General features: G+C 39.0%; 1 protein-coding gene across 1 annotated transcript in view; it reads right to left on the bottom strand.

Annotated features, from left to right (window-relative positions):
• LOC145515715 (uncharacterized) overlaps positions 1-27,344 on the bottom strand; it is a 150,698-nt gene that overhangs the window by 117,238 nt on the left and 6,116 nt on the right. The window contains exon 4 of the mRNA XM_081516981.1: positions 3,350-3,485. The gene's annotated coding sequence lies outside the window, so the exon portion shown is untranslated. The remainder of the gene's footprint in view (positions 1-3,349; positions 3,486-27,344) is intronic.

Genomic DNA, 27,344 nt, shown 5'->3' with positions numbered 1-27,344 from the left:
ACACACAAAACTTGTTAAAAGACACAAAGAATAAATTGAGCTCAGAACTGCACAAACACATAATATGTTTCAGAAATGATGAGTGCAAGATTCATCTAAAATGGTTACCGTCGGGGGCAGGGCATTAAATGATAATAAATGAATGATAGAAAATGGACGTAAGCCATAGAAAATGAATGAAAGCATAACCAAGTTATCATGTTAATTAATCTTTTAAAAGACTGTGAAAGAATGAAAATGAGAACAAGATAATTTCAAAATATCAGCAATACAAATGCAAATTTGGAGGAAAGTATATATCTTTAGGGAATGATAAACACTCAAAACTAGTTTTAATTATCAATAAAAGTTAACTATCTCTAAGAATATAGTATAATAAAAGTATGATACAGCACTGTACAAACATTTTCTGTACTTTGAATTAGCCAAACAATACTTGTGAACAGGTGTGTGTGTGTGTGTGTGTGTGTGTGTGTAAACTGTAAAATTTAGGTATTATTTTTAAGACTTTTAAATTTCATAAATGATCATTACATATATGACATATATGTATACACACATCCCTTTTACTTAAGTTTATTTTTTTTCTTCCAGTTTGTGGTGCTAAAAAAAAAAAACTTGATAATTTTTATGGTTATACTTAACATATATGATCTGGCATATGGCTTAAAGCTTATTTCTGGAGATAGACATACCTGGTTGATTTATAATTCAATTAGTTTTCTATATCTGGCATAAGCAATTACCACAACCCTGGAACCTAAAAACAATAGAATGTTTTCCTCTTTCAGCTCTGAAGACTAGAAATCCACCATTAGTGTCACTGGACCAAAACCAAGGTGTCAGCAAGGCTGTACTCCCTGGGAAGGTTCTAGGGGAGCACCTGCTGTTTGCATCCCCCAACTTCCAGGGGCTGTCAGCATTCTCTGTGACCACATCTCTTTCAGTCTCTGCTTCTGTAGTCACATGACACTCTCCTCTATGTGTCAGTATGTAAAATACCCCTCTGCCTTCCTCTTATAAGGATGCATGTGGATTATCGAGGATATCTTCCCATGTCAATGTCCTTTACTTCAAACATCTGCAAAGACCCTCTCTTTTGCCATTTAAAGTAGCATTCAAAAATTCCAGGGATTGGGAGTAGGAGATGAGTATCATTTGGAAGGACATTTTTTTCAGCCTCCAGATCCACTAACCATCTAAATCAACCTTGGAAAGTTACTCAAACTTTCTAAATCTTAGAGCTTTTCCCCTTGACAGGCTAAAAATAAGAGTAATTACCTTATGGGATAAATAATAAAATAAGGAATATAAAGCATTAAATGCAATTCTTGACACATGTTAAATATAAATAATATTGCCTATTGTCATTTTCATCCTTGCTCCATTGCTTTTTTTTCACTAATATCCTACAAAAGTGTTAGCACTTCACTATGAGGAGCATATTTGAACATTACTGATCCACTCCCCTTACAAGTTGCATGGCTTTTCCTACTTCTGTGGCCATTTCCTAGGTTTGCCACCTCCTTGCTCTGATTCCAAATCCTCCACTAGTATCATGAGGACCCAGTATGCCAAAATACAATGTTAAGAGGAAATCACTTTTACATGAATTTTGGTTAATAATTTCACAGATTAGTCCAAAATTTGCACATGGTACCAAATAGAACTACCTTAAATATCATCTCATTAGACAAACCTGAACTAAATTGAAGGATGACCATTCTACTATACTGATTATCATGTTTTATGAGGGATATATATATATATATATGTGTGGGTGTATATATACATACAAACATATATTTCTAATTCCAGTTTGAGAATAAATGTTTATTTTGTAATGGCAAAATAAAAATATTATTATATGCAAAATACAAATATAAAATTATGATATTATAAAATATAAATGTATTATTGAGTTAATACTGAAAGATTTTTATGAAAGTAGCTGTGGTAATAAGAGTCTTCTAATCTTCCTATATCTCTGAAACCAACCTCATTCTAAATTAACCGAATGCCTTACAACTTTCATGCCATTTGTCACTTATCTTTCAAGTATATAGTACAGTCTATAAATGGATATTTATTTGCATAATTATTTGATTTTCCCACTAAACAGTAAGTTTTTAATGTATTTGCTTTGTTTGTGGTTATGACCTTAGTTCGTGGTCAACAGCAACCAATAAGTAAACATTTTTTGAATAAACTAATCCCATAACTACTATCCATTGTTCTAGTCTTCTTTTATTAAATTTTCTCTTAAACTGTCAATTAATCTTCAGAATGTACTGGATAACTCACAGAGCAATTTTAATACTTGTATAACGAGTATGTGGAGAACAACTTTAACCCTGTACTTGAAAATGTTCCTTTTACCACAAATTATAATTTTTATCCATTTATACCTTAAGCTAATAAACAAAATTAAACATTGCACAATTTTTCTAGCTTATGCATAAACTAGTTTCTAAATATAGGACTGTGACTAATACAATTTCATAAAGTAAAAGATGCTATTTTCTGCTAACATGTTTATTAATATTCCACAAAAGAAAAAAGAATCAACGTTAATCTGTTATGAGTAACACATTAAGCCTCATTACTGAGTAAGTCATTTTTGTCACTAACATCATAATTTTGGGGACACTTGCTTCAATTCATGCTAGTAATTAAGACTAGTAGTATTTACTTTAACAATTTTTTTTTCATTTCATACTCTTTGAACAAGAAAACTTAAAACTTTTACTGATGAACATAACAGCTATTGAATATATCTGTATTTTGTATACAGGAAAGTCTGCAAACAAATTTAATTTAAAAAATCTCCACAATGATAGAAAGTTTAGCAGATTTACTGAACTTTAGAAACGAAAAGTATTAGACTGAGCCATTTCCTAAAAGTCAGGGAAACTGAAACTTATGCCTTGGTTAACAATCTTACAATATTGACAATTTACTTTTACAATTACATGAACACAAAATAGATTTTCTAAATGCACAGTGTGATACAATTTGGAGTTAAATCTAGATACAAGTAATTTTGCTTTGATTTTCAATGGGGATTCTCTAAAAGTGATGGCATTTGAATCAGTACTTCATATTTAAGAACTACATATATTAGAAAATACATTTCTCCAGAGTTTGGCTGTATGGGGCGGGGGTAGCGGCAGAATGCAGGTTTGACAGATTAGAGCCTTTAGAACATAATACACATATATACATCCATGTATGTGCACTTGTGTGTATGTAACTACAAATAGGACATAACAGAAATAATTAATTCATGAGAGCATGTTTTAAGATGCCCTAAGCTGAAACAGTGATTGGTTATACTTGTGTCACTTACGAGAAAATGTGGTGACTCTGACACCCGGTGACAGAGGCTCCATGCAGCAACAGCCGAGATCAGGGAAGGTCAAGTCTGGCAGTGACCGCCCAGCAAGGGGACCAAATGCACAGGCTGTCACAGAGAAGAGGCTGAGCTTCATCCAGAACAAAACAAAAATATGTTTATAATCTAAAAATGCAATACAAATTTGATAACAAAATGGTTGGCTTATAACATGTAAACGCAATCATAAAATTATTAGTTTAGAAGAAAACAGGTGAGTATTCAAATGATAGAAATCCTATTGGACAAATTCTTCATAAATCCCCCAAAAGAGTATAAGGTTCATTAAAAATCTAGCACTGATATTGAAGTAGACGTGAGAGGATGTGCAAACGGAGAAAATGTCATATAATTCTCTCAGCAGAGAGCAGGACATCAGTGCAGACTGGACTACAGCATAGGACACAAATGTGGGCAAGACATAAAGAACAGAGCAGAGGTTTCTAACAGGGTACCGAAACGATTCGAGAAAAATGGGTAAGATCAGAATTGAAAGACTAGACTCAGGGCATAAGGTCTAACTGGGTCCCAACTCAAGAATGCCACATTACTGTAGAGAATTAAAGCTCCTTTGGTGCAGCCTGACTTGGGAGACAAACACAAGGCAGAAACTACAGATGGAGCCTCAGCTGCCCAGACAAGTGCCTTAGAAAGAGACGGGATCTCCGTCTGCCCCTCCAGTTATCACAGGATGCCATACTCTTGGGAAGGATGCAGAGCTGGAGATTGGCATGAACATACTGGGAAAGCAAAGAGCTCGGGAATCTAGGCTAGGGACAAATCAAACACTGGACAGCTGACTGTGGAAGGAACCCAGTGCAAACACAAGACTGGGCAAGGCAGAGAAAACTGAGCGACTAGAGATCTTGGTATAGCCATGAAGAGCAGAATTATTTTCTTCTTTCTCTTTGATTAAACAGTTGAATCTAATGCACATAAAATTTAAAACAGTAAACAGCTGTAAAATTTTAAAGTCACTATGCTAACCATATTTCTATTCATTTGACTCTTATAATACGATATAGTATATTGTGTTATATATACAGTAATATATGTCCTGGAACATTCATTTACCTCATATTTGAAAATATTATAAAACATCTATAAACTATTAGAGATATTCAGAAACTACTAGCTTTTAGCCTTTATTTTAATTTGTAACCTTCTAAGGAAAACTTGTTTGGGGGAGAAACGTATGCAATTTTCACTGAATCCTCCCTAAAAATTTGGTCATTACTTTCAAGTAAATTTAATATACCTTTATAAAAGAGCTCTACTAAATTGAAACTGATAGGATTCATTTACCTAAGTCTCCAGCTGGCAAGCGAACTGATTAAAATATTATCATATACTCCTTATGTCAGCAAGTAGTTCAACATATTTCAAATGGCACACTGATGCTGTGATCTTTTCATTCTATGTCAGAAGAGTAAATGTGCCCAGTAATCTTAAAAAAGAAAATGCAAACTGAAAATAGACATTCCAGCTACTGCATATTATCACCTTCTGCTGAACTTGGAAACAAGCAAGAAAGAACATTATTTGAAAGAATGATGATAAAGTCATCAAAGAGCAGGACCTTTACCTTGTTTTTTTTAGAAACATGGCTTTATTTTTACTAATAATAGTGTTATTGTTAAAGTTTATCAGTTGAGACCTGCAAAGTTGTTTTTATGATTTTAAAAAACTGTTTTCCAAAGTTTACGCAGTTTTTCAATTGAGACATAAATTGTTGTTTAAAGCTAGTGTTCTCTTATTTCCCCATTGATATTCCTTCTTATTTAAAGTTACAAAAGACAGTAGGAGATAGGATTCTGGGAGCAAGAGGGTGAAGTGATGTGAAGAAAGGGCCATGAACCAAGGAATGCAGGCAGCATCAAGACACTGAAAATCAAGGATTACTTCTCCAGAGCTTCCAGAAGGCATGCAGCCCTGACCGATACCTTGGTTTCAGATTTCTGAGAACTAACGGGGAGTGGCCAAGTGGGAAATGAGTGGAGTGGGAAGACCCTGAGCTCCCCTCCTCCCACTCTCACACCAAAATTACAGCTGTTTACAGAGCAACCATCAAGGGGAACAATGTGAATACTGACAGAAAACTTTTCCCACACCAACACATATAAAAAGAGAACCACAATGAGATGGGTAGCAGTGCAGAGGTATAGTATAGCCAAGAGCCACACCTCCAGGAAAGGTGACCCATAAGTGGGAGTACAATCATAACTGCAGAGGTTCTCCCAAGGACTGAGGGGTCCAAGACCACATCAGGCTATCCAGCCTGGGGAGCTAGACCAGGAAGATGAGCTCCGAGAACATCTGGCTTTGGAGTCCAGCAGGGCATACAAACAGCAGAGCCTTGGGGCTGTAGGAAACAGACACTCAGCTCTTAAAAGGCACATACAGTGTCTTACACACGTGAAACCAGGTGCAGAGGAAATAATTTGAAAGGAACCTGCATTAAACACACTTGCTGATCTTGGGGAACCTCCGGAGAACCAAGAGGCAATTGGGAGTCCCTGTGGGGACACAGATGCTGGTGGCAGCTTTCTGGAGGAGATTGTTCTACCAGGAAGACGCTGGCGCTGGCAAGTACCATTTTGGAGTGCTCCTTCTAGCCAATTGAAAAGGAGCTTAACTGCCCACCAGTCAGTTCAAGTCCTTGACACCCTCAGCCCAGCAACCAGCTAAGTGGGAACCCAGTCCCACCTACCACCAGGGTGACTCTACACTTGGGCTCCCCCAGGTTCCCCAACAAGCAGCCTTGTGACCTGGCACTACCCACCAATTGGCAAGGATGGGCCCAGACACCCCTGGCCTCACAGCCTACTGTGATGGAAAGACTCCATGCACCAGTTGACTGGCACAGCCCCAGGTCCCAGAGCCAGCAGCTGCCCAGGACCAGGCCCCACCCACCAGCAGGCCAGTATCAAGACCCCCGGATATGACAGCAGCTGCCAGGACCTGGCCATGCCCACCAGAGTATCAGGACCAGATCAGACCAGGGGCACCACAATCAGCCATGCCAGGACCCAGCCCCACACATCAGAAGGCAGCACATCCCACGTTGGAGGATCCCTAGATCATAGCTCTGCTGACCGGAGGGGCCTGTGCTGCTGGACACCACAGGATGTCTGCTACATAAAGCTGTATCTCCAAGATCAAGAAATGTAACCAACATACCTAACAGATAGAAATAAAAACAGAGACTCAGGCAAACTAAGGCAACAGAGGAATATGTTCCACGTGAAGGAACAATATAAAACTCTAGAAGAACTAAGGTAAGTGGAGATACACAATTTACTTACTATGGAGTTCAAGGCAATAATCATAAAGATTATTGAACATGGGAGAAGAATGGCTGAACACAGTGAAAAGTTTAACAAAGAGAAAACAGAAAGAACCAAACAGAGCTGACGAATATAACAGCTGAAATAAAAATACACTAGAAGGCATCAACGGCAGGTTAAAAAGATACCAAGAAATAGATCTGGAAACTGGAAGATAAAATAGTGGAAATCACCCAAGCTGAACAGACAAAAAGAAAAAGAAAGAATTTTTAAAAGAAAAAAAGATTTTAAAAAGGATAGTTTAAGAGACCTCTGGGACAACATCAAGCATGTGAACATTCACATCACAGACGTCCCAGAAGGAAGAGAGAGAGAGAGAAGGGTCAGAGAAATTATTTGAAGCAATAAGAGCTGAACCCGCAGGTGAAAAAAACAGACGTTCAGGACCAGGGAGCACAGAGAATCACAAGATCAACCCAAACAGATCTACACCAAGACACACCACAATTAAAATGACAAAAATTAAAGAGAGAATCTTAAACGCAGCAAGGGAAAAGGGAACTCCCACAAGACTGTCAGTTGACTCTTCAGCAGGAGCTTCGCAGGTCATTCATATATTTAAAGCAATGAAAGGAAAAAAAAAACTTATAACCAAGAATACTCTATCCAGGGAGGTCAGCAACATGCCAGAGTAAAACACTACCTTTCAATATCCCCTTCAATCTATAGCCAGAGAAACATCCCAAAATCTAAAAGGTGCCCCTACCCAACACAACAGGATGCCAGGGAATTTCAGCGTATCGATCCCTATACATCGAAAGGTGGGTGGACTGAAACACATAGAGGAGCTGGAACTAAGGGAGCAGCAGAGTCAGTGTCTGGCAGTCCCAGCCCTCCAACCATGGCAGCTGAGTCTACAGCCTCAGAGAAGCCAGGACCAGTAGGGAAGGTGGCACACGGCTCCAGCATCCACTCCACAGCAACACCCTGGCCAGAGGGAATGGGGCAGTGGAGACTGGGTCCACTGGGTCCACTGGGTCCACTGGGTCCACTGGGTCCGTTGCTGAGGTGCCCATGACTCCAGCCCCTGCCCCTCCACCTGCAATGATAGATCCTGTGCACCTTATAACACCAGACACACAGAGGAGGCCGCTGTACAATCGGGATTCCCCCTGGCCACCCTCCTCCTGTTACGGCAGCAAAGCCTGTGACTCAGGGGATCCTGGACATGAGGGAAGAGCCCTCCATCCCAGTGACAACAGCAGCTACGGCAGAAGCAAGGCAGCAATGACCCCAGATGCAAAAGAAGCTGCAAGGAAGGCCCTAGAGACTGTGGAGGCTGGAACATGCCAGTTCTCAAATATAACCAGAAGCACTCAGTCAGAGAAACCAAAAATCTGTGTTATAGTGCCATCTACCAAAAAAACAAAAGAAACAACTGTGACATCTAACATTTCATTTCAAATGCAGAGATGGGACAATTCATTAAGTATCATGAGGAACCAGTCACACTGTACCACAGAAAATAGATGACAATTCTCCAGAAACCAAAAAAGCTGACAGAAAATTCAAAATAGCTGTCAGGAAGAAACTCAGTGAGCAACAAGAAAAACTCAGAAAGGCAGTTCAAAGAGGTTGGGAATAAAAATAATAAACAGAGGAATACTTAACCAAAGAGACTGAAACTCTAAACAATAATCAAACAGAAATTCAAAACCAAAAAGTTCTTCAGGAGCTGAAGAACTCAAGAAATAAGACGAAAAATATTTTAGAAAGCAGTGGAAAGTAAGAAGACCACATTGAAGAGAGAATCAGCAAGCTCTAAGACAAAAATCTCCCTGGTTGCACAGATGGAAAATCTGAATTTGCTTGCAATGTAGGAGACCTAGGTTCAATCCCTGGGTTGGGAAGAGCCCCTGGAGGAGGGCATGGCAACCCACTCCGGTATTCTTGCCTGGAGAATCCCATGGACAGAGGAGCCCGGCAGGCTAAAGTCCATGGGGTTGCAAACAGTTGGACATGACTGAGCAACTAACACTTTCACAAGACAGAAATCTAGAAATGATACAAGTTAGAAGAGGAAAGAGAAATAAGACATAGAAAACAAAATTCTATGAGAGCTATCAGAGTCTTTCAAGAAGGGCTACATTAGGGTAATGGATATTCCAAAAGAAGAGAAAAAGAAGGAAACAGCGAGTTTAAAGAAATAAAGGCTGAGAAATGGGGAAGGAACTGGATATACAAATCCATGAAGATAAGTGAACATCTAATCATTACTTTGCCAACAAAGGTCCATCTAGTAAAGGCTATGGTTTTTTCCAGTGGTCATGTATGGATGTGAGAGTTGGACTATAAAGAAAGCTGAGTGCTGAAGAATTGATGCTTTTGAACTATAGTGTTGGAGAAGACTCTTGAGAGTCCCTTGGACTGCAAGAAGATCCAACCAGTCCATCCTAAAGGAGATCACTCCTGGGTGTTCATTGGAAGGACTGATGTTGAAGGTGAAACTCCAATAGTTAGGCCACCTGATGCGAAGAGCTGACTCATTGGAAAAGACCCTGATGCTGAGAAAGATTGAGGGCAGGAGGAGAAGGGGACGACAGAGGATGAGATGGTTGGATGGCATCACCAACTCAATGGACATGAGTTTGGGTAGGCTCCGGGAGTTGGTGATGGACAGGGAGGCCTGGCGTGCTGCAGTCCATGGGGTTGCAAAGAGTCAGACACGACTGAGTGACTGATCTGAACTTAATTACCTCAATGCAAAAATATCTTCTCCAAAAAAACTTCATATAATACTGTTGAAAGTCAATAACAAAGAAAAAAGTATAAAGCCCGCCAGGGAAAAGAAGAATAGTAACCTACAAAGGAACCCCCATTAGACTCTCAACAGATTTCTTATCAGAAAGCCTACAGACCAGGAGAGAATGGAATGACATTCTTGAAGTTATAAAAGATAAAAACTGTTACCAGAGAATACTCTATCCAGGAAAGTTGTCATTCAGATACGAAGGAGAAACAAAGACTTTGCCGGACAAACAAAAGCTGAGGGGATTTATCAATACTAGACTTGCCTTACAAGAAATGTTGAAAATAATAATTCTACTAGAAACAAAAAAAGTACACAAAACTTTGAGTAAGGTGATAAACAGGACCAAAAAACTGTAACTCTTTATAAGAATAGCTTTTCAAACATGTTATTATATCATAAATGTTAAAGAGACAAATAAACCAGAAAAATAACTATAGCCATCTCAATTTGTTAATAAAAAGGAAAAACTGGAGACAACAAAAACATAAAATTGGAAGAGGAAAAGGGAAAAGGGTACAGTGAGGGTCAACGGCCCCAGCACCCCAGTTCTATCAATTTCACACAGAATGCCATCACAGGTAAGTGGGCATCAGTGCTCTTTACAATATTCTGATCAGCCAGAAACAACAAACAATAAAACCATGAACATCAGCTGTACAACCAGGCAATCAGACATAGGAAAATGAAGCACTGCTGCTATTTCCATGGAACAGGGCTGAAAGTCTGTATTTTTTTTTTTTTAAGTAAAATGTATTAAATGCAGGTTTGCAAAGAAACAGTACATTTTGGAATTTGAGTAATTAATTTAGGGAAGAGCATATGTATCATGGAGATATCTCCAATTAATATCCTTCACAAAGAATCAAGCTGAGCTGAGCAGACATCAAATCAGTCATTTCTATAAGGAACAGCAAACGGTTACTGTGAGAACATAAATCTAAAATAAACCATTTTCTGTCTACCAAGGAAATTTTCATATTTAGTTTTCCTAAGTCAGGTCCAAATCAATCAGCAGAAGATATTTTAATTTATTTATCCCTGGACTAAATCTACAGAATTTGCCTGGAAAATATAACTTGTCCATTTTGGACTTACTAAAATTCCTCAAAAACACTACATAAAATAAATAAACCTTGCTACAGCATAGTAATTGTAGTTAATAATACTGAATTATATATTTAAATCACTAAGTGAGTAGATCTTAAAAAAAAAATTCTCACTGCAAAAAAAGAAAATTGTAACTATGTGTGGTGATGGGTGTTAACTAAACTTTTTCTGGTGATAATTTCACAATATGTTAAATAAGGAATCATTACATTTGGACACCTGAAGCTAACATAATGTTATATGTCAGTTATATTCCAACAAAAATAAATTATTTCAAAAAGAAATATTATAAAGCGTATCTTCAAAATGGCTTCTCCGGTGGCTCATCAGTGAAGAATCTGCCTGCCGATGCAGGAGATGTGAGTTTGATCCCTGGAGAAGGAAATGGCAACCCACTCCTCGCCTGGGAAATCCCATGGACAGAGAAGTCTGGCAGGCTACATTCCATGGGATCACGAAAGAGTCGGACACGACTTAGCAATTAAACAACAACCTTCAAAATGATGTGTTTTCCACTCTGCTTTTCCTTCTACATCAGATGCTATAGGTACCACAGTGCAGTGAAAAAATATAGCCAGTAAAATTGAAAAATGATAACTCACTTGTAGATTCCACCACTCTTTTGTTTCCTCAGGTCTCTTTCAAATCTCCTTGTGTTTTTGTCACTACCTCTGTCCCTTGGAGTGAGAGGGTATTATATGGTAGAGGGGACAATGAGTTTACTGATTGACCAAACCATTATGATGACCTCAATGCTATAATCAATGAAACCCACTCTCACATTCCTGGGACTTACCAGTGTTTATTTTACAGCTCAGAGAAGCCACCCATTATGGAATAGCAAGTCAAAGGAAAATGCAAAAGAGTGTCTACAGCATAGTGTTTGCTACCTTTAGGGGGTAAAGGAAGAAGGGTCTAGTAAGTAGGTGTTTTGCAGATGTGCTTGATCATGTTTAAATACAAGGTAACAGGAGAATAGTGTTTAGTTTCCTCCTAATTAAATATCTCTTTATTGATCCATGCTATCTTACTGTTGCTAGATTTTTTTTTTTTTAAGTTTTCTTCAGAACACCAACAGCTAGCATGAAAATGAGTTACCTCCCTGTCTTTCTTTCCCAAACTGTAAATAGGCAGAAATTTCAGCATGGAGGTCCCATAGTAACCAGGTACCATAATCACTTTTTTTCTGCTTTTGCCCTTCCCTGCATTGAGTATGATTAACCTGGGCTGATTTATCAACAGGCACCCTCCCTGATGTTCTATGCCTTGTCAACTAAATTTTCATCTTTTCCTGCATCTTTCCTCCCACCTCTCCTTCATTCATTTTTCCAGTTGTCCTAGCCTAGCCTAAATTTTGTTTATCAAGACACAGATCTTGTATGTCTGTCTGTTTTTAGGGGGAAAAAGTGATTGGGATGTCTTTTTCCCCTTCCAGAATATCACAGTTACGTTTGAGGTGAAAAATCCATGCATTTGAATCATGCAGGAGTTACATTATGTCTGCCCTCCTTTATTCTCCATAGCTGTCTTATTTGATTTCCTTTTATCTGATTCTGGCACTGCTTTTATTTCATCAGAATTGACTATAATCTTTACAAGTGCCCATCGCTTATTAATTTATACATGGATGATAAAATGAAGTTGGAATTTGACTGTTCATGAGTGAATTATCCTAGTTATCTTTGGTCCCTTCATTTCCCCATTTTCCCCAAACTTGTCAGAAGTAAAGGAAGAGATAAGGGATAGAACTCAAATTCCTCAATTTTAAGTGCTCTCATCTGAGTTATTAAAAGACTATGTTTTTGATATAAGTTACCACTTAATAATATTAGTTATTTTTATGACATATCTCATCAGTATTTCCTACTCTGACATGATATAAAAATTACCACTGATTTATGTCAAGCATTATGCTAACACTATAAGATTATCTCATTTAATTCTTATATTTAACCCCAGGTAGTAAATCATCGAAAAAGCAAGAGAGTTCCAGAAAAACATCTATTTCTGCTTTACTGACTATGCCAAAGCCTTTGACTGTGTGGATCACAATAAACTGTGGAAAATTCTGAAAGAGATGGAAATACCAGACCATCTGACCTGTCTCTTGAGAAACCTGTATGCAGGTCAGGAAGCAACAATTAGAACTGGACATGGAACAACAGACTGGTTCCAAATAGGAAAAGGAGTACGTCAAGGCTGTATATTGTCAACCTGCTTATTTAACTTATATGCAGAGTACATCATGAGAAACGCTGGGCTGGAAGAAACACAAGCTGGAATCAAGATTGCTGGGAGAAATATCAATAACCTCAGATATGCGGATGACACCACCCTTATGGCAGAGAGTGAAGAAGAACTAAAGAGCCTCTTGATGAAGGTGAAGGAGGAGAGTGAAAAAGTTGGCTTAAAGCTCAACGTTCAGAAAACTAAGATCATGGCATCTGGTCCCATCACTTCATGGGAAATAGATGGGGAAACAGTGGAAACAGTGTCAGACTTTATTTTTTTGGGCTCCAGAATCACTGCTGATGGTGACTGCAGCCATGAAATTAAAAGACGCTTACTCCTTGGAAGGAAGGTTACGGCCAACCTAGATAGCATATTTAAAAGCAGAGACATTACTTTGCCAACGAAAGTCTGTCTAGTCAAGGCTATGGTTTTTCCAGTGGTCATGTATGGATGTGAGAGTTGGACGGTGAAGAAAGCTGAGTGCCGCAGAATTGATGCTTTTGAACTGTGGTGTTGGAGAAGACTCTTGAGAGTCCCTTGGACTGCAAGGAGATCCATTCAATCCATCCTAAAAGAGATCAATCCTGGGTGTTTATTGGAAGGTCTGATGTTGAAGCTGCAACTCCAATATTTTGGCCACCTCATGCGAAGGGTTGACTCATTGGAAAAGACCCTAATGCTGGGTAGGATTGGGGGTGGGAGGAGAAGGGGATGACAGAGGATGAGATGGTTGGATGGCATCACCAACTCGATGAACATGGGTTTGGGTAGACTCCGGGAGTTGGTGATGGACAGGGAGGCCTGGAGTGCTGCAATTCATGGGGTCGCAGAGAGTCAGACATGACTGAGCGACTGAACTGAATTGAACTGAGTAAGTCACCATTAGCCCCATTTTACAGATGAGAAAAATGAGTCAAAGAAAGCAGAAGTTCCACAAGTCAACAGAGCTTATGAGGAAGAACTCAAATTTAAATCTAGTTTGCATAACTCTAAGTGAAAGTGAGAGTGAAAGTCGCTCATGTCGGACTCTTTGCGACCTCATGGACTGTATAGTCCATGGAATTCTCCAGGCCAGAATACTGGAGTAGGTAGCCTTTCGCTTCTCCAGGGGATCTTCCCAACCCAGAGATCGAACCCAGGTCTCTCGCATTGTAGGTGGATTCTTTACCAGCTGAGCTATGAAGGAAGCATAACTCTAAACTTGTGTACTTAATATGACACAGACTTTAGAAATGTTTGCATTTTAAATTAATTATAATTTTATTTAAATTTCAATTACTTCACAACTCTACTTAGAATTTACAAGTACTATTGGTTCTCAGTGGCTTAGGAAAAAGCATAAACCTAAAAGTAAACCACAGATAAGAGGACAGTGTAAGTGACTGACAAAAAGTTTTTGTTTTTTTAACATGTCTGATAACCCTGAGGAATCCATTTCCAGCACCTTCATCTTGAATGAACATATTGCCAGTGTATGAAATGGCTACTAATAAACAACTAGATAAGGAACCAGGCCAACCAGCCCATGAAGTTCCCACTTTAGAAAGCCCTGAGTAACTTAGATAACTGCTTGAGAACCCCCTTTCCCACTCCTGTGCCCTAATTTCTGTTCTTATACTTTACATAAGATTTGCCAATAAAGAGTGAATTCACAAAACCCTAGGCACCTCACCTTTGACCCCAGTCAAGGCAGAACCCCAGGTCCATGTTCCCTGTCTGTCTACTTGAACCTTAACTATGCAGCTCTTCATGTGCTGGGTATACCCTCTGGGACTGGTAAGTAACATGTTTTCTCAAAGCTCTTTGAAGGCTGTTGCTGACATGCATCTTGCAATCATTATAAGAACCACAAGGGCTGGTCCAGCCACAACACTGACTACAAAAGGGGAAATATCTGTGGGGACTTGCCACAGGTAGTAGAGACTCATATGAGTGCCACAGGTATTCAGAGCTGATTTTAGTGATGTCACAGATACAAAAGTCACTTATATATATATATATATATATATACACATATATATACGTATATATGTATATGTGCGTGTGTGTGTATATATATATATATACATATATATATATTTAGTGTTCCAGTTATCTACTGCTGCTGCTGCTAAGTCGCTTCAGTCGTGTCTGACTCTTCGTGACCCCATGGACTGCAGCGCCACCAGGCTCCTCTGTCCATGGGATTCTCCAGGCAAGAGTACCGGAGTGGGGTGCCATTGCCTTCTCCGAGTTATCTACTACTGTCCTAAAACATAGTGGCTTATACAGCAACAACCATTTTCTTAAATTTCAAGGTTCTGTGGGTTAGAAACTCATGTAAACCTTCGGTAAGAAATTCTTCTGTGGTGTGAAGCAGGAGCAGGGTTTTCTGTGGTGTTCTGCTGGTAGAAGGGAAAATCTGGAAGATCCAAGACTGATGCTAACAGGATTGTCTTGATGGAAATGAATCGAATCCCAGGCTCAGCTGAGACAGTGGGCTATGAGACCTACAGTTAACTTTTCAAGCATCACAGACTCAAGGGTAGTCAGAAGATTTACATGTCAACTCAGAGTTCAGAGTCACAGCACAATGAGAGATGAGAGGAAATTACCTGTGCTGGGTAAAGAATCATTTCTATTAGCAAAAGCCATAACGAACCCCATCAAGACTCAAGAAGACATATCAGGATCCCATCTCTTCCTGAGGTAACTGCCACAGCCAGTGCCAAGAGATGAACTAAGCTCTGGGCTAAGTATCATGCACAAATTACTGCCTTCAATTCATTCCTAAAGTCCATTTTATAAATCAAAAATGAAGGCACAGAGATTAAATAAATTGGGTGAGACTTCAAAACCGGGATATTGCATTGAAAAAACAAAAACCAGGGAATCAGGGGTATACTTTCAGAAGAGAAATACATGCTCTGACAAAACCACAAATAAAGAATAAGTCAATTCACATGTATTGACAACAGTATTAATCTGTTATACAATCTATTGAGAGAGAGAAAAAAAAAAGCCTCCAGAGACAAAATGATAACTTGTAAACAGCCACATACAGCAAAAAAAATCCAGTTTATTTAAAGTACTAATGAAGCAATGGTATGGAGCTAAAGGTGGAAATAATAATCATGCCATAAAATGTCATAAAAATGCACCATATTTGTAACAGGGAGTGTGAGTGAGTATGTGTGTGTGTGTATGTGTGCACACACATTGTTTGCTAGATACAAAGATACAGAGCAGAAGGACAAAGAAAACAGAAACTCTCAACCAGGGAAAACTAATAAATATACATGACTGTCAACAGCTTTCTAAAGACAGGTACACTATGCTGCACATGATTTATATGTTTAGCTCCTGGCTTGAAAGCAAAAATCAGCATTGGCTCCACAAAAGCTGTTGAACTTTTCTGACCTCCAGCACTACAGGAAACTGTTCAATGGTAACTTTATTCTCAAGAGCTAATTGACTGGCTTGTAATTTTATGCAAATTACTACCTGGTAATTTCAGTCTTGGGGTGGGGCAGGGGCAGAGAAGAAAGGTTTCCCTTCCTGGAATGTATAGTTCATGGTTAATAATTACAACAAGCACTAATAAGTAAAGAAACAGTTATAGCTTAAGGAGAACATAGCCAAAGAAGCATTAATTTTCCTCATTAAATGCACTTAATTAGCACAGCTCTCCTCTGGGGGCCAGGAAATAATGAGACCATGACAGCCCCTGACTAAGAGCAGGCTAAATCTGTTACTTTGTTTTTCAAAAAAAAAAAAAAAAAAACCTACAATGATAAAAAATCCCCACCTATAACACTTGAAGAACCATTTAGAAATAATAATTTATATAATAATTTATGTCTGTAAAAGTCAACAGTACATTTCTATAATTCTGTGATCATATAGCCAAAAATATATATACACTCACTACTTACGCTATAAACCTCCCTTTCAAAATAGGTTGAATTTTTTGAGCACACAATGAATTGATGAAGAGTGTATCTATAGTTGGTGCACACAGTTAAAGAGGAATTTGTAAACACCCAAAACACCTGAGATGCAGCACATATTGCAGGACAGATAATAAAATAATCATGTGACAACAATGCCTCATTCAGCACCTTCAGATATTATGAGGTAGATGCCATCATGTCCATTTTATATATGACAAGACTATGGCTAAGATGGAGAAGGAAATGGCAACCCACTCCAGTATTCTTGCCTGGAGAATCCCGTGGACAGGGAAGCCTGGTGGGCTGCTGTCCATAGGGTTGCACAGAGACGGACACTACTGAAGCGACTTAGCATGCATGCATGCATGCATGGCTAAGAAAGTTATGAAACTGGCAAAGGTTTTGCTCTAGAGAGTAACTGAAATTCCAGCATTGATCTGCTCAAATCCCAAACCCATTCTTTCCATCTAAGTTTTCGTAGGAGGAAACAGACAATTTCTGAATGCTACATGCATAAATTGAGGTGTGTCTTGACCCCTGACCATCAACCTTTGATCAGTTTTTCAAAGTCAGTACCTGGAGGTGGGAGGTGGGGCATGCAGCAAAGCCAGCTCCCTACTTAAATGCCCTCCTTAGAACACAAGGATTCAGGGCTCCAGTGGCTAGTCTACCATGTGGTGCTAAGGAAATGATATGCTAGTCACCACATTAAATGATTAATTCAACAGGGTATTTAAAATGAGCACTTTTGATTGCATTATACCATGCCAGGGGCAGTGACACACCAAAAAAAAAAAAATACACCACTTTATATAAGCCACAGAAACCTACAATCTAATTTGAAGGCATTAAATGAAATATTAAAAGGATAGTTTGCGGTATTGAACTTCAAATGAGATTGTTCCATGAGTTAATTTAGGAATTAGAGGTTTTCCCTAAAAATTAGTGAGGTATACAATTATTTCTGACTCCTTGCTACTTCTGTGTCATCTGAGAACACCTGGGCAATGACCTTAATCGTGAAGTGCTTCTGATCTCATTCTTCTTCTACTTTGCTGTATCATTTTCCCTTTAATAATAATCAGTTCATATCATTGTTTCCCAGATGGCTCAGTGGTAAAGAATCTGCCTGCCGAGGCAGAAAACATAGGTTCAATCCCTGGATTGGGAAGATACCCTGGAGGAGGAAAACGGCAACCCACTCTAGTATTCTTGCCTGGGAAATACCATGGACAGAGGAGCCAGGCGGGCTACAGTCCATGGGATGGCAAAGAGTTAGACACCACTGAATACACACACACACCACACATTCGTTTTTCGATCCTTAGAATAAATGTGTGAGATTTCATCCCATCCTGGAGCCTTAAGTACCATCAGTATTGTAGGGTAAGGGAGTTAGAGAAGGCGAGGTTCAGAAAAAGAATGAGACCAGCACTTTACAGGAACAGGTCACCTTTAATAAGGCGAGAAGGGGCAGCAGTCAGATTAGTGAGCTGCCACACTAACCCAAGAAAAGAGTAAGCATATATAGGCATATATGTGGAAATCTACTGTCTTAAGGGGGGCCTGTTCTTCTCCAAGGTTGTTCCGAGTAGTTATCTCTTAAACGGCTGGGGCAAGAATTCTGGAGATCGGCCAGAGGCTGGACCGGCTGGGAGCTGGGCGTAATCAACCTTAACATCCATTTTTTCCTTCCGGTGAGAGAGTTCTTTGTTTTGCATAGAATGGTGGGGAGGATCTAGAGGGGAGTTTTAACTACAGGCTATTTTGAGCCGTGTAACTTTCCTTCAAGTATGCTGACAAATGACCAGTTGATACCAGGAACACTGAGTCTTCCTGATCTCTGAGCTCACTGACTCAACACATCTTCACTTGTATGCTGAAAACCCATTTCAACATGTGAAATGTGACTCAGCCCTTCACCCTTAATACCTGGCACATATATATATTTGATATATTAGATTTTTAATCCTTAGAACAAAACTAGGAGATAGTTTCCATTAAAGTTGTCTTTTCAAACATGCGGAAATTGAGGCACTCGGGTTATAGTACATGCTCATAGCTAGTAAGTGGTAGAGACAGGATACAAATCCAGTCTGTCTTTGGAATCCATACAATCAACCATGACCCTCTATTGCCACATCTGTTCAGACCTACCTCCAACATATATCTCACACTGAATCACTTCTTTGCATCTTCTCTGCAACCATCCTGTGACATACACAAGCATCTCGGCTCAGAGGTCCAACAGGTATCTCAAACTATACATGTCAGAACTTTTTTTTTGGCTCTCTTTTCAGTGATAGAGCTCACCATGTGTCAAGCACTGTTCTAAATAATTTTAATGCAGCATCTCCTTCAATCCTTAGGGCACGTGATGAGTTAGGTATTATAATTTTCATTTTATACGTGAGGAAACCAAGGCACAGAATTTAAGGAACTTGCCCATATGATGAAGTCATGAAGATGGAAACAAACAAACACTTTCTGTCTCATGCTCTCACATCCATTGCACTATACAACTCTTCTCTGGGTTTTTCTGCCAAAGGAATGCATTTCTAGCTCCTGGCAGCAAAAATCCCTGGGATTATCCCTGATCACCCAATTTTACTACTTAATTCTTTCCAACATACAATCATTAAGCAGAGCCTCTCAACACTATCTCCCCCATTTATCTCAAACCTAGTTACTTCTCCCCATCTTCACAGCTATTAATCTCCTGCAGTCAAGTGATTACAATCCATTGTCTCCCCAGTTCTTGTTTGTGCAAAGAACTTTAGTCTCTGAGGCCATCCCAGAGTTCCAAAGAGCAGACTCAAACGGGTAATGATTAGAGAAGTAGAAAATTCAGGAACAAAGGAAAGCAGGTAATAACAGCTTGAACAGTCACAGGACTCCTACTTCCTCCTGAAAGGGATATAGTTAACAATCTAATTCATCTTGGAGTGGTTCTGCAGAAACTAAGATCCCCACTGCTGGAGGATGTTGACTACCCAATGACCACACACACACACACAGATCTCAGACTGGTTTAAACCAGAAGATTGATGATTAAGATTCCCCAAACCTCATGATTGTTATCTCATGACTCACAAATAAGAAGAATGTCCATGAGCTAATCAGAAACCCTTCAACCACCTATACTGTTGGTTTTAAAAACTGTGGTCTGAAAGCCATCAGGGAGGTCGAGACTTCTCAGCATTTTCATTCTCCTTGCTTCGACCCCTGCAGTACGTGCTGTAGTTTCCTTCACCACAACCCAGGGTCAGCAGACAGGCTTTGCTGTGGGTTGGGTAAATGAATCTGAGTTCAGAACAGCAAGAGTTTCTCTCACTCAAAATCTCAAGTTCTTTCAAACATTTCCAGTTATGAATCTGACAAGGTAAATATTTTTTTTAAAAGGGTTAAGAAGTGTTTTTCAGTATGACAATGTGAAAGAAGAAAATAGTTGTAGTCTACAAGGATACAAGCAGAAATGTGTCGTATTTCATTAAGGGTGAGAGGTTGGTAAGATGATGTTTCCCAGAATCTTTTGGAATTTCTTACAACAGATAACAGAGAGTAATTATATAAATATCTTCAAATATTTTAAAGGCCATATTTTGTGCCATAAAGAATGAAGAGATGGAGCCACAGTGAAAACAACGCTCAGTTGTGGATGTGACTGGTGATGGAAGTAAAGTATGATGCTGTAAAAAGCAATATTGCATAGGAACCTGGAATGTTAGGTCCGTGAATCCAGGTAAATTAGAAGTGGTCAAACAGGAGACGGCAAGAGTGAACATTGACATTTTAGGAAATCAGTGAACTAAAATGGACTGGAATGGGTAAATTTAACTAAGATGACCATTATATCTACTACTATGGGCAAGAATCCCTTAGAAGAAATGGAGTAGCCATCATAGTCAACAAAAGAGTCCACAATGATGTACTTCAGTGCAATCTCAAAAATGACAGAATTATCTGTTTATTTTCAAGGAAAACCATTTAGTAATCCAAGTCTATGTCCCAACCAGTAATGCTGAATAAACTGAAGTTGAATGGTTCTATGAAGACCTACAAGATATTCTAGAACTGACACCCAAAAAAGATGTCCTTTTCACCACAGGGGACTGGAATGCAAAAGTAGGAAGTCAAGAGATACCTGGAGTAACATGCAAATTTGGCCTTGGAGTACAAAATGAAGCAGGGAAAAGGCTGGTAGAGTTTTGCCAAGAGACTGCACTGGTCTGCAAACACACCCTCTTCCAACAACACAAGAGAAGACTCTATACATGGACATCACCAGATGGTCAATACCCAAACCCAAAGAAGATTGATTATATTCTTTTCAGCCAAAGATGGAGAAGCTCTATAAAGTCAGCAAAAATAAGCCCGGGACCTGACTGTGGTTCAGATCATGAATTCCTTATTGCCAAATTCAGACTTAAATTGAAGAAAGTAGGGAAAACCACTAAACCATTCAGGTATGACCTAAATCAAATCCCTTATGATTATACAGTACAAACGACAAATAGATTCAAGGGATTAGATCTGATACACAGTGTCTGAAGAACTAGGGATGGAGGTCCATGACATTGCACAGGAGGCAGTGATCAAGACCATCCACAAGAAAAATAAATGCAAAAGGGCGAAGTGGTTGTCTGAGGAGGTCTTACAAATAGCTGAGAAAAGAAAAGATGCAAAAAGCAGAGGAGAAAAGGAAAGATATACCCATCTGAAGGCAGCATTCCAAAGAATAACAAGGAGAGATAAGAAAGCCTTTCTCAGTGATCAGTGCAAAGGAATAGAGGAAAAAATAGAATGGGAAAGAGTAGAGATCTCTTCAAGAAAACTAGAGATACCAAGGGAACATTTCATGCAAATATGGGCGCAAAAAAGGACAGAAATGGTATGGACCTAACAGAAGCAGAAGATATTAAGAAGAGGTGGCAAGAATACACAGAAGAACTGTACAAAAAAGATCTTCATGACCCAGATAACCACAATGGTATGATCATTTACCTTGATCCAGACATCCTGGGATGAGAAGTCAAGCGGGCCTTAGAAGCATCATTACAAACAAAGCTAGTGGAGGTGATGGAATTCCAGTTGAGCTATTTCAAATCCTAAAAGATAAGGCTGTGAACGTACTGCACTCAATATGCCAGCAAATTTGGAAAACTCAGCAGTGGCCACAGGACTGGAAAAGATTAGTTTTCATTCCAATCCCAAAGAGGGGCAATGCCAAAGAATGTTCAAATAAGTAAGTTAGCTGCACAGTCATGTTCGACTCTTTGTAACCCCATGGACTGTAGCCTGCCAGGCTCCTCCATCCATGTAATTTTCCAGGTGAGAATACTGGAGTGGGTTGCCATTTCCTTCTCCAAGGGATCATACTGACCCAGGGATTGAACCCAGGCCTCCAGCATTGCAGGTAGACTCTTTACCATCTGCGCCACCAGGGAAGCCCAAACAATGTTCAGACTACTGCACAATTGCACTCATCTCACATGCTAACAAAGTAATGCTCAAAATTTTCCAAGCCAGGCTTCAGCAGTATGTGAACCGTGAACTTCCAGATGTTCAAGCTGGATTTAGAAAAGGGAGAGGAACCAGAGATCAAATTGCCAAAATTCATTGGATAATAGACAAAGCAAGAGATTTCCAGAAAAACATCTACTTCTGCTTTACTGATTATACCAAAGCCTTTGACTGTGAGATCACAACAAACCGTGGAAAATTCTTCAAGAGATGGGAATATCAGAACACCTTACCTGCCTCCTGAGAAACCAGTATGCAAGTCAAAAAGCAATAGTTAGAACAAAATTGGGTTCTACTGGTTACAAACTGGGAAAGGAGTACATCAAGGCTATATATCATCACCCTGCTTATTTAACTTATATGCAGAGTACATAAGGAGAAATGCCAGGGTGGATGAAGTACAAACAAGCTGGAATCAAGATTGCCAGGAAAAATATCAATAACCTCAGATCGGCAGATGACACCACCCTTATAGCAGAAAGTGAAGAGGAACTAAAGAGCCTCTTGATGAAAGTGAAAGAGGAGAGTGAAAAAGCTGGCTTAAAACTCAATCTTCAGAAAACTAAGATCATGGCAATCGGCCCCAATACTCCATGGCCAATAGATGGAGAAACAATGGAAACAGTGAGAGACTTTATTTTCTTGGGCTCTGAAATTGCTGCAGATGGTGACTGCAGCCATGAAATTAAAAGTTGCTTGCTCCTTGGAAGAAAAGTTATGACCAACCTAGACAGCATATTAAAAACCAGAGACATTACTTTGTTAACAAAGGTCCATCTAGTCAAGGCTATGGTTTTTCCAGTAGTCACGTATAGATGTGAGATTTGGACTATAAAAAATCTGAGCGCCAAAGAATTTATGCTTTTGAACTGTGGTGTTGGAAGAGACTCTTGAGAGTCCCCTGGGCTGCAAGGAGATCCAACCAGTCCATCCTAAAGGAAATCAGTCCTGAATATTCATTGGAAGGACTGATGCTAAACTGAAACTCCAATACTTTGGCCACCTGATGCGAAGAATGGACTCATTGGAAAAGACCCTGATGCTAGAAAAGATTGAAGGAGGGAGGAGAAGGGGATGACAGAAGATGAGATGGTTGGATGGCATCACTGACTCAATGGACATGAGTTTGAGCAAGCGCCAGGATTTGGTGATGGACAGGGAGGCCTGGCATGCTGCTGTCCATGGGGTCACAAAGGGTCGGACATGAATGAGCAACTGAACTGAACTGATTGTGTGCTATGTGCTAAGTTGTTCCAGTAGTGTCTGACTCTTTGTGTTCCTATGGACTACAGCCTACCAGCCTTCTCTGTCCACAGGATTCTGCAGGTAAGAATACTGGAGTGGTTTGACATGGCCTCCTTCAGGGGATCTTCCAGACCCAGGGATCCAACCCATGTCTACTTATGTCTCCTGCACTGGCAGGCAGTTCTTTACTACTAGGGCCACCTGGGAAGCCCAAAGGTCTTAATACTGACAGATAATAAGTTATTCAGAGAAAACAGAGTCTTAATATTATGTTCATTGCATAATGAAGAGGCTGAAATCGGGAAGGCCAACCATACCTTGTTACAATACATCCTTTGTTTAGGCAAAGCTTACCACAGAGCTTTGGGGTAGATAATTATATTACCACGTAGATAATGGGGATTTTAACTCTCAGAGAAGGCGTTCTGCTCACTCAAATTTACCATCCAATTACTAAGTTCAAATGAATGTGTGCTGGGTTTCCCCTAGTAACATTTTAGAGAATTTCACATAGTGTAAACTGGCAGAAACCTTAGAAATTATTAAATAGAATTTTTCACATCTTGTAAACAAAGGAATTGAAAATGACATGCATGATGGCCTTTAATTTATAAAATGCTTTCCCAACCATGGGCTCATTACATTCTTATGAGATAAGTGAATTACAGTAGTTCCTAAGTAGTCATGAAGGGTTGGTTTCAAACAAAAAAAGGCCTCTAAGAGTACTAAAATCCACACATGCTCAAGTCTCAAATGGTGCAATGTTTGCATATAACCTACACACATCCTCCCATATATTTAAATCTCTCTAGATTATAATACCCAATATACATGCTGTGTAAATAGTTGTAAATACAAAATAAACAGTTACCTGTGTGTGATAAATTTGTTTTTCCTTTTGTAACTTTTCTGGAATTTTTTTCAAATATTTTCCATATGCTGCAGATGGGGTACCATGGATACAAAGGACAGACTGGAGGAGGTTAAGACTATTTACATTTCCATTTTCACAAAGGGATCAGACCCAGCACTATAACTGAAAAGTCACAGGACCATTAAACTGCCATCATAGGGGTGCTGCAAACAGGAACACAAGTGAAAAAGGAACATAAGATCTGAGTCTTAGCATTTCTAAAATAGGTTGCCTAAGCCTCTCTCTGTAACATCAGTGAGATTTCTTTTCATCTAGCTTGTTTTGCATAATGTGCAGTTTTACATGGGGGCTTCCCTGCTGGCTCAGATGGTAAAGAATCTGCCTGTAATGCACGAGATCTGTGTTCGATTCCTGGGTTCAGAAGATCCCCTGGAGAAGGAAATGGCAACCCACTCGAGTACCCTTGCCTGGAGAATTCTAGGACAGAGGAGCTATAGTCCATGAGGTCACAAGAGTCAGGTTGCCTAAGCCTTTCTCTACAACATCAGTGAGATTTCCTTACATCTATTTTGTTTTACAAAATGTGCAGATTTACATAGTTCTCTGAAGGCACAGGCATTAGAGCTTCATTTATTAGCTGAAAATCATACCATTCTACTTATGGTATAACACATGAAAAAGAAACACTAATTATTGACATCAGAAATTTGAATTCATAAGAATTATTTACTTATAAGAATGAAGAAAAATACTAGGAAAAGTAAGCAACTACTATTATTTCAATTGTTTTTTTTCCTCATGAAGGAATAGATTAACAAACTGATAAGAAAAAAAACCCAAATACAAAAATGGACAATTAAGAGTTCCAAAAATAAAAAGGCAACAAATATATTTTGTTTTTTTTGAGAAACAAATGGAATATAGTAAACATTTATAAATAAGGAAGAGGAGTCTAAGCAGAAAGGGAAGAACAACTGCTGTCAGAATTAAAACACCTAGGAGTGAAAGAAGGGAGCTAAAGAGAAAACACAGAAAAAGAGTAGAATTCCACTGGTGTTTTACAATTGGGGTAATTGATGTAAAAGTTACAAGATGGTAACACCAGTTTAAGAAAGAGGGGTGGGAAGAGAGAGCTAAACTGAGATGGATAGACATACTGAAGGTCAGGAAGGTCTGAAAACATTTCACTATGTGCCTCACTTAAACCAACAGAATCTTTTCCTGTTAATTTGTATATACAGTGAGCTATTTCAGTACATGCATTTTTAAATTCAGGCACGAAAAAAAGTGTCATCCTGATTGTTTTCATTAGAAAAGTAACTTCTGGTAATAAAAACAGGTTCTTCATCCTAATTTATTGTTTAAGAAGTACATATGTACAAAGTGTATATTTACACATTATTTACAAAAATATCTCTTAAAGACATTTTTTGGGGTGAGATGAAGTGAAGGGTCAAACATTACCTTAGGCACAATGAACTTGGCATTAGACCATGAAGGTGTCATATATTCCTTAGGAATAAAAGATTTATTTTAGATTCACTCTCTTATAAAATTCTAACTCTCTGTGTTGATGTGTGTGTTTTTGAAGAAGGCAAAATAATTATTTGAAAATAATCTTCCTTGATATCCAGAAATATCTTGCTCTGTCATGATTTAAAATATTTCTCGAGTCTTAGTGGCTTTGGGAAAATGCAGGCATGTTTCTAACAAGCTAGTCAGAAATCATATCCCAGCAGATTTCCATGGGCTCTGAGAAATTTAAAACAGTAAGAAAGGGTTACAGCTCCAGGTCTTTTATTGTGATATTTTGCTCTTGTACCCTAACATGTAAATTGATGATGCTAGATGAAATAATTCCTAAGAGTCGTTATGAAATCATAGTATTCCTCTAAAAAACTATTAGTGAAGAATATTGTGGTGGATTAAAGACACCTATTTCTGCTTTATTGACTATGCCAAAGCCTTTGACTGTGTGGATCACAATAAACTATGGAAAATTCTGAAAGAGATGGGAATACCAGACCATCTGACCTGTCTCTTGAGAAACCTGTATGCAGGTCAGGAAGCAAAAGTTAGAACTGGACATGGAACAACAGACTAGTTCCAAATAGGAAAAGGAGTACCTCAAGGCTGTATATTGTCATCCTGCTTATTTAACTTTTATGCAGAGTACATCATGAGAAACGTTGAGCTGGAAGAAGCACAAGCTAGAATCAAGATTGCCGGGAGAAATATCAATAGCCTCAGATATGCAGATGACACCACCCTTATGGCAGAAAGAGAAGAAGAACTAAAGAGCCTCTTTGCCGGAGTCCAGCTCCAGCAGCCAGGGAATCGCCCTGAAGGGATGAGCGGTGTCGGCAGAGAATGATGCAGCCTCTGACTCAAAATGCGGAACTGCATGTTTATTTTAAGCATCAGGTTTTCTTTTATACTTTTACAAAAGCATTAGGTCAGAGGTTTGACATCTTCAGTTTCCCCTCACCCAGATTTATGGTATCCTTAAATCATTGTTGTCCTTGAGAGTTCCCTCTTAAGTGTCCTTGTGATTACATTGTAACTTATGTTTGTCTCTGGGCTGCATACCACAATCCTCAGTTTATTTCTTATCTTTTTAAATCTTATCCCCTAGTAACTTAAGCTCATTATCTCCTAAAAAGGCTTCTAGCTATTAGTATCTCTAAAATTCCTAGTCTCTATAAGCTATAGTAAAAATGCCAACACTGCAACATACCTTAAACTTTTAGCTTCTAGCTATTCTTAATTATTCCTAAAACCTAAACTCAGCAAACTTCTTTTGCCATAAACATTTCCCTCACAAGCAGGTCTCAATAACAATCTTTCCCATGGCCTATAAGCTGCAGCCTATGTGCTCATCCTGGAACATTCTTTGTAAAGGTCCTTGAATAAATGTAACTTTATGGATTATTTCCTG

Source organism: Giraffa tippelskirchi, chromosome 1 (assembly GCF_054371585.1).
Source record: "Giraffa tippelskirchi isolate mGirTip1 chromosome 1, T2T-mGirTip1v1.2.pri, whole genome shotgun sequence".
Lineage (NCBI taxonomy): Eukaryota > Metazoa > Chordata > Mammalia > Artiodactyla > Giraffidae > Giraffa > Giraffa tippelskirchi.
The sequence above is the reverse complement of the archived record's forward strand: the minus strand, read 5'-3'. Positions and strand labels throughout refer to the sequence as shown.